The sequence below is a fragment of the Triticum dicoccoides genome, chromosome 5A, assembly GCF_002162155.2.
Source record: "Triticum dicoccoides isolate Atlit2015 ecotype Zavitan chromosome 5A, WEW_v2.0, whole genome shotgun sequence".
NCBI lineage: Eukaryota > Viridiplantae > Streptophyta > Magnoliopsida > Poales > Poaceae > Triticum > Triticum dicoccoides.
Window position 1 is genome coordinate 45,100,421 of NC_041388.1, and position 8,722 is coordinate 45,109,142.

Consider the following 8,722-nt stretch of genomic DNA (forward strand, 5'->3'; position numbering starts at 1 on the left):
CTACTGTTGGGAAGAAAGTTTGCAACAAAAATCCTGTTGCAAAAATCTATGGCAGGATGTGCAGCTTCTATGATATATTCGTTGCAAAAAAAAAATCGCAACATCACCCATGTTGTAAAAGGTACTTCGGCGACATCGTTTATGTTGCAAAATGATGAAGATGAAAAAAAAGCTGCAACACAATCTTTATTGCAAATGTTTCTGTAACATGATCCATGTTGTAAAGGGTTCTGCAACACTGATTGCAAATCTAAGAGCATCTCCAACAGCCGCGCCAAAAGACGCGCGCGTGGTAAATTGGCTTTATAGCGCGCGCGGGACGTTTACGCGCGCTCCAGCGGTGGCACGAAACTAGCGCGCGCGGGAAACGATTGCGTGTGCGGGGCAAAAGGCGGCCGCTCGCGCGCTACATTTGGCACGCCGAGTCCGGCGCGCCTATAAATTGCAGCGCCTCCGCCGCTCTCTCCATCGCCCTTTGCCGCTCTCTCCGTCTCTCCATCGCCCCCTGCCGCGCTCTGCCGCCGACACGTCACCACCGCGCCACGATGCCGCCTCAGCGCCGGGGAGGTACGGGCTACCGCGGCGTCCGCGTGCGTCCGTCCGGCACCTACTCCGTCGAGATTCGGTCGGGCGACGGCATGCGGCTCCGTCTCGGAACTTTCGACACCGCCCAGGAGGGCGCCCGCGCGTACGACGCTGCGGCGTGGCGCCTCCTGCGGTCCCGTCAGGACATGAACTTCGCCGACGTGGCGACGCAGGAGCGTGCACAGGAGTTGGCGCCTTTCCCGCGGCTTCTCACTGACGAGGATCATCGCAAGCATCGGAGGCGGGAGCATCGTCTCATGCTGGCCGAGATGGACGAGCAAGCCATGGCGCTGTGGAGTCATCGCTTCCCGGAAGACACCAATGAGGAACAGTTCTTCGCCCAGAGGAGGGCGAAGAGGAGAGAGGAGCGAGCCGACTATCGCGAGGACAAGCGAACGCGGAAGGCGGTCGCTAAATACAACCAAGTGCTAGGAGATGCGTCCTCCTGGAACTCCGACGACGAGCGGTTTCTTGACGCCTACGCTCCGACGTCGGAGGAGGACATCATTGAGACAGAGTCTCAGTCGGACGAGTAGTAGTAGGAGAACTATCTACGAAATCAAATATGTAGTAGGAGAACTATCTACGAAACCAAATATGTAGTAGAAAAAACTGAAATATAGCGCGCCTGCTGGAGCGGCGCCCACGCCCTTTAATTTGCGGCGGCCGCTGGAGCCAGCGCATCGCTGCGCGCAAAAGCTGACTAACCCGGCGCTGTATCGCGACTTTTAGCGCGCGGCGCGTTGCGCGACTGTTGGAGATGCTCTAAGGAGGAAAACTGGACTGCTAGATTTCACCAAATCTAATGGCTGTCCGGCCGACGCCTAGCATGTCGCTAGTTTGTTAGAGAGTACACAAAGATAGAGATGCATTAACGGTTGAATCAGTGCGATCAAACCAGCAAGCATTTTTTTTTTTCGATCAAACGAGCAAGCATTTGAGGCTGTGCATCTTTGAAATACATAGACCGGATATGAACATAAGATAAGATAATATAATACGAAGTAAGTAAATAACGAGCAGTGCCTTCACTTCAGGTACTTTATTGGCATCACTGATGCAGTTGCAGACGGAGCCGGACTGACCCCGATAAAAGATCCTGATCGATCAATCAAACTCCTGAGGCTTCAGCATTGACAGAGCCGAGCTCTCTGACCATGCTCCGCAGGTTCTCCCATGACACCCCGCCGGGCGCCGCGGCCTCCTCCGCCTTGGCCTTCCACCCAGCCGCGCTCCCCCGCATGTCCTCCGCCTTCAACGCATGCCTGACGTGGCTAGCCACCTGCTCCCTCCTCACCTCATCGCCAAGCCGGAGGCCCACGCCCCACACCTCGCAGGCGTACTTGCAGTTGGTGTACTGGTCGGCGAACCCCGGCCAGCACACCATTGGCACGCCGGCGGCCACGCTCTCGCAGGTGGAGTTTCACCCGTTGTGCGTCAGGAAGCACCCCACGGCCGGGTGCCCTAGCACCTGATCCTGCGGGCACCACGCGGTCAGGCAGCACCGCCCTGCTGTCGCCGCGACGAACTCCGGCGGCAGCAAGCTCATGCCAGCTCCGGAGCCCGGGACGAGGTTGTCCCTGATGGACCAGAGGAACGGGTGGCCGCTGGCGGCGAGGCCCCACGCGAACTCGGCGAGCTGGTCGGTGGAGAGGACCGTGAGGCTGCCAAAGTTGGCGTAGACGATGGAGCCCGGTTGTTGCGTGTCCAGCCACGCGAGGCACTCGCTGTCCTGCTTCCACAGGCTCAGGCCGCCGGCGGAGCCGGAGTCACCGTCGTCCCTTGGCCTTAGGTGGTGGTTGAGGAGGGAGCCTAGGGGACCGACGGTGTAGATGCGTGGGTACTCAGCGTGGAGGGCGGCGAGGACGTCGGCTTCTAGGTCGTCGAAGGTGTTGAGGATGAGCGCGCCGGCCTTGGTGCAGCCGTTGGCCTCCACGATGTTGAAACGGAGGCCAAAGTCGTCCGGGTTGGTCGTGCGGAGGAAGCTGGAGGTGTCTCCGAGGCTGATCGGCGGCACGCCGGGATCCAGTCGACGACTGTCGCACTCAGGTGTCCGTTCGTCAAGCAGCTCCCGTCTGCAAACGTACGTGCGTATACGTAATAATAGTACAAACGATGAAGCAAATAGTAAGTTGCTCGAAATTTTATACTTCCTTCATCCCATAATATAATAACGTTTTTGATATTATTGTAGTGTTAAAAGCATTCTTGTATTTTGAGACAGATGGAGTAAATTACTATTAAGGCAATGTTTCGAGGCAAAGATACGTAAAAAGTCAGCCTTGAGAAAGGGTTTTTTGTTTGTTTCTCAATCGGATGAGAGAATAGCTGTAGCTCAATCGACTCCATAGCCGTTAGACTAATGCGCGCCAAGATTTTTTTGCCTGAAAAGATGAGCTTCCACTTGCCGTGGCAGCTCAGGTTCTTCGTGCCCGGATGGGCTTTTCTTGTGGTAGTTTTTTTCCACTTTCTTGTTACATCAGCATGGACTTTTTTATCCAGATTGTGTGGACAAGGCAATGCAAATTGGAACTATTGAATTCAAACATTGCCCTAAGAAGTTAATAGTCTGCCACATGAGCTAGTTAGATTTAGTTATCATAATTACTTCTCTTGTACTTGGGATGATGATCCCTTAATTGTTTACTCGTAAATCTTGCAAACAATGTAAGTGTTCGTTGAGTTAATAAAACTAACCATAATACTCCCTTCATTTTTGTATACAAGGCCATAAACTCATATTACAGGTACCAAGGTAAAAATCAATGCTATGTTTAAGTCAGTATTGCAAGCTAGCTTGTCATCTTGTTTGTCATGTTAATTAATGTGGTTTTTCTCTCCCACACACAACAAGTCAACCCTCTTACCCCTCGTTGGTTGGTTAATGTTGGGAATGCAAGCCAACCTTCTCACTCCCGCATGCACACAAAAGACATTAATGTCCTCGGGTACTAGTACGAGGCAAACACCATCAATTTTGCCTCGATTAATGTTAGTGGCCTTGTATAGTTGCAAATTGTAATTTTGAAAGTAGCCTTTTTCAACAACAAAAAAAAACACATGCGCTTTTTTCAGCTAAAACTAGCATGGAGTTTTTCAAGGGAAAAGTATTTTTTTTGTCCCTTAACGATTTGGGAAGTATAGAAATGATCCCTCAACTTATAGACTAGGAAAACCTAGTCCCACAACCGTCAAAACTGGATACTTTCATCCCTTGGGCCACTCTGGGTGGTTCTGGGCTGACATGGATCCTGTATTGACCAATGTCCCCACCTCATATGGATCCGGCCGCCACGCTTCATCTCCCGCCCACTCGACGCGAATCGGAGAAGGCGGTGATGAAGGCGTCGACTCGCTCGACATTGAGCGTGCTTGTCCCAACTTGTAGTCAATGTTTTGATCTAATTTGATTTAAAAAGTAAGAGAAAGCTCGGTATGTGAAGTACCTAAAAAGTAACGGAGGTACCATGTTTCGTTCTTACCTTTCACGTGTATGCATATTCAGTACACATCATGTGTATGCATGTTATTTTTCATTGCTATTAAGTTCGCAATGCATATATGTATGATATTAATTTTATAAAATGAAAAATGTGTTTATTTTGTATGAACTGGGGACAAACACACATCCTTCTTGTTGTAAATTTTTTGTCTACATCACAAACCACTCTTTTTTTAAGAGTTTTTTTTGTGCGGTGCACCTGAATTGACACATCAGTGAGGTCGCTCTATTTTAGGTGCACTACACAAAATGAAGAAAGTATTATCCAAGCTCCTGACTTTGAAAGGGAGAAGTAAGAGTCTTTTCCAGTAATTTGAAGGACTCATTGGAATATACTTCGATGTTGTGATTGATTATTGGACGCGAAGACTCTTCGCCCCATTGGATCATTGTGAAGACTCTTCTCTCTAAAAACTAATTATCTTAGCACTTAGTTGAATATGTTCATAGACATTTGGGCGTATTATGTGTATGAAATGTAATGCATTTTTGTTGTGCTTATATATTATGCATGTGTATATTACTTTATGTTGTAGTGCATCTTGGGGCTGGCTAGCAGTGCAGCCCCAATTTGCATTACCAAAAATCTGACATCACTGACCGCCCGTATGCAAAGGTGCAGTCAATGCAAAGCTTCCCCGCCACCCCTCTTCAAGATCATCACGGAGGGCATGTACAATGGCAGCCGTCTATCTAGGCGCTTATGGACGGAAAGGAAATCAAACAAAATTAATGAGCACCTAACAAGTAGCGCTAGCGTCATCTCTTCCATCCCTAGGCGCTAACAACATCGCTAATGTTGGATCAGAAACAAAGCTTCCTGCCTTATCTTGTGGATGATAAAGTGCTAAGTGCTCGCTGCACAATTTGGCATCGATGCCAGCCCTGACGCTGGGAATAGACGAAGCAACCGTCAATTGGGGAGGAAATTTTTCCTAGCGCCCCGCATTGGAGATGCCCTGACCGGCCGCACTGGCCCGTCTTCGACGATAAAAGTCATCACTAACCCCAAAATACTTACATATTTGCAAGCGTCGCAACACATGTGCAATTGATGGGTTGTCTATATTAATGTCTATATGTGACATGAAGGAGTTTTGAGCATCTACAATGCTTAAACGCTTAGACATGCGCTTACGGCAAAAAAAAAACTCATTTAGCCTCCGTACATGAGTCCCGTTCTCCAGCGCTAGTGCTTGAGGCGGAATGGACAAATTTGACCTCAAAGCGAATATATTTTACAAACTAAACTGTTTTAAAAAATACTTCTCCCAGCCGACCCTTTATTTGCAGCGCCCGACAGCAAGGCGCTGCACTCTATTGTGCAGTGCCTATCATTCAGGCACTACACCTATGCAGCGCCCGACAGCAAGGCGCGCTGCACGAAAGGGTCAACTGTGTGAAATACTTTCAAAAGTAGTTTAGTTTGTGAATACTTTCGCTCTGAGGTCAAATTTATCAATTTTGCCAGTGCTTGGCCGTACAACTGCTACTCGAACTAAAAAAATTAACATAAAGATGCACTAGCGCCTGGTGTCTGATTTTGCTCCGACCTTAGGAAATATTGAGGAATCTGCCAGGATTTTGTTATAACGGCCAGGAATCAGATCCTAGTGCCCATGCTTAGTGTCTCCATTGTAGATGCCCTTACAACCAATTGCTATATGAACTATCGTGCATGTTCTTCGGCGTAGTGGGTGATGACTCTTCCACGGTTAACACCCATGACTGAGCTTTCGGCCACTCCCCCATGACACAAACCCTAACCGCGCTATGTCATAGTGGATTCCTCTCCTCTATGACCCTCCCTCTCTGGCTAAGCAGGTGACATTGTATCAGGCCCCTGACTTTTCTCCTCTCTTGCGACCTTAACCTATTGCATTTGTGATGGTATCAACAATGTGGCCTGCTCACCACTATTGCCACTGCAAGACAGTCAGCTGCGTGGTCACCACAAAATGGACCTTTTAGTAGTCATGGTGTCCAGATTCCAGAGGAAGGTCTTCTTCATTTTTCCTCACTGAAGCCTACCATTTGTCGGTGGCGCCCCCCATTAGATGTCTACCCACTCGGTGGCCGAAAAAACTTGCATCTATCATCTAGGTATGATGACGACAAGTGGTCACCGGTCCATGAGGTCGAAGCTCTCTAGGATCATCAACCACCATAGTGCTTGTGGAACTACTGCTCGTAAGCTCCTTTACAACACCCTCCCTTCCCTTGAGTGAGCCATGATGGCAGGGCTGCACGGCGTCGCCATCCACTTAGAGCATCTCCAAAAGATGATACAAAATAGGGAAAATACGAAAAGTGCTCGGAAATTGATCTTTAGGACATTTGGACAAAAAACACAACTCAAACAGATGATGTTTCTCTATATGTTGCTAGAAAAAATAGGGCAGCCCCATATTTGGCCCTCTCGCGCTGCAAATATACAGAAGTAGCACAACTGCCGCAAAATAGAATTGATGTCGCGTGCAGCCCAACTACCATGCTGAAATTTTCCAGCCGCCTCTCCCCTACGACCGCTGCCAGCGGGATTTCGGACACTAACGCCGTCGTTGGGGTCCGCCGTCCTCTCCTGGCTCAGCCACGACTCTGCTAGCCAATCTCGTCACTCTGGACGGCCACAATAGCCTGACTACCTATTCAGGATCCGGTGCCATAGCGATTTGTGTCAAATCCGGCGAATTGCCACCCCTCACCACCTTTAATGGCTGCCATAGTGCCACTGCTAAACGTTGAGGTCAAATAGTGGCCGCCGCCACCAAGACGAGCCGATGCTCCATCGGAGCTCTTGCCTTTTGGACAGTGCGGCGATACCAGCTTTATCCAGAACCCCGAGCTCCCGTCGTCAGCGGGACCACCCCCGAGGCCATGCCTAGCTGGCACGATGATAGGCTTGGCATAGACAAGCAGCCAATCCGAATCCTCCACCTTGCTCACTAGGTGTTCGACGAAATGATAGTTTTTTGGATGCCCTATTTTACATCATCTGCTATGGCAGGAAACTTTCTAGTGCCCTAAACCTTCGCTCTTTAGCCCTAAACTTTTTTGGGTACCCTATTATACATGTTTGTTGGAGATGCTCTTGCAACCCTGGCTACCTTCTTCATGTGATGTTGGATGGACAATAGCTGCAAGACTACCATCCATTCTTGACTTACCGAATTTCAAATCTAATGGATGGAGCAGCAAGAAATTTACTACCAGAATTTTCAATCCACAAATTCTTGTACCTATTTCTTGTAAACAAGAGTTTCCCATGTACTTATCCAAACTTTTTACGCTTTCAAAGAAGAGTGATTAAGTACATAGTGTAGGTTTTTTACTCTTGGAGCACATTGATTCTTTTGTTTTACTACCTCCGTCCTGATATATAAGTTGAAGGAAATATGCCCTAGAGGCAATAATAAAGTTATTATTTATTTCCTTATATCATGATAAATGTTTATTATTCATGCTAGAATTGTATTAACCGGAAACATAATACATGTGTGAATACATAGACAAACAGAGTGTCACTAGTATGCCTCTACTTGACTAGCTCGTTAATCAAAGATGGTTATGTTTCCTAACCATGGACAAAGAGTTGTCATTTGATTAACGGGATCACATCATTAGTTGAATGATCTGATTGACATGACCCATTCCATTAGCTTAGCACCCGATCATTTAGTATGTTGCTATTGCTTTTTTCATGACTTATACATGTCCCTATGACTATGAGATTATGTAACACCCATGTGCCAGAGGAACACTTTGTGTGCTACCAAACGTCACAACGTAACTGGGTGATTATAAAGGTGCTCTACAGGTGTCTCCAAAGGTACATGTTGGGTTGACGTATTTCGAGATTAGGATTTGTCACTCCGATCATCGAAGAGGTATCTCTGGGCCCTCTCGGTAATGCACATCACTTAAGCCTTGCAAGCATTGCAACTAATGAGTTAGTTGCGGGATGATGTATTACGGAACGAGTAAAGAGACTTGCTGGTAACGAGATTAGACTAGGTATTGGATACCGACGATCGAATCTCGGGCAAGTAACATACCGATGACAAAGGGAACAACGTATGTTGTTATGCCGTCTGACCGATAAAAGATCTTCGTAGAATATGTAGGAACCAATATGGGCATCCAGGTCCCGCTATTGGTTATTGACCAGAGACGTGTCTCGGTCATGTCTACATTGTTCTCGAACCCGTAGGGTCCGCACGCTTAAGGTTTTGATGCCAGTTATATTATGAGTTTATGCGTTTTGATGTACCGAAGGTTGTTCGGAGTCTTGGATGTGATCACGGACATGACGAGGAGTCTCGAAATGGTCGAGACATAAAGATTGATATATTGTAAGCCTATGTTTGGATATCGGAAGTGTTCCGGGTGAAATCGGGATTTTACCGGAGTACCGGGAGGTTACCGGAAACCCCCGGGAGATATATGGGCCTTAGTGGGCCTTAGTGGAAGAGAGGAGAGGTAGCCAGAGATGGGCCGCACGCCCCTCCCCTCCCTTGGTCCGAATAGGACAAAGGAGAGGGGGCCGGCCCCCCTTCCTCCTCTCTCTCCTCCGCGAATCCTATTCCAACTAGGAAAGGGGGGGAGTCCTACTCCCGGAGGGAGTAGGACTCCTCC

The 8,722-nt window shown here is 48.4% G+C and overlaps 1 pseudogene; it reads right to left on the bottom strand.

Annotated features, from left to right (window-relative positions):
- Positions 1-1,696: 1,696 nt before the first annotated feature.
- The window catches only part of LOC119299144, a 21,776-nt pseudogene continuing 14,750 nt past the window's right edge, over positions 1,697-8,722 (bottom strand).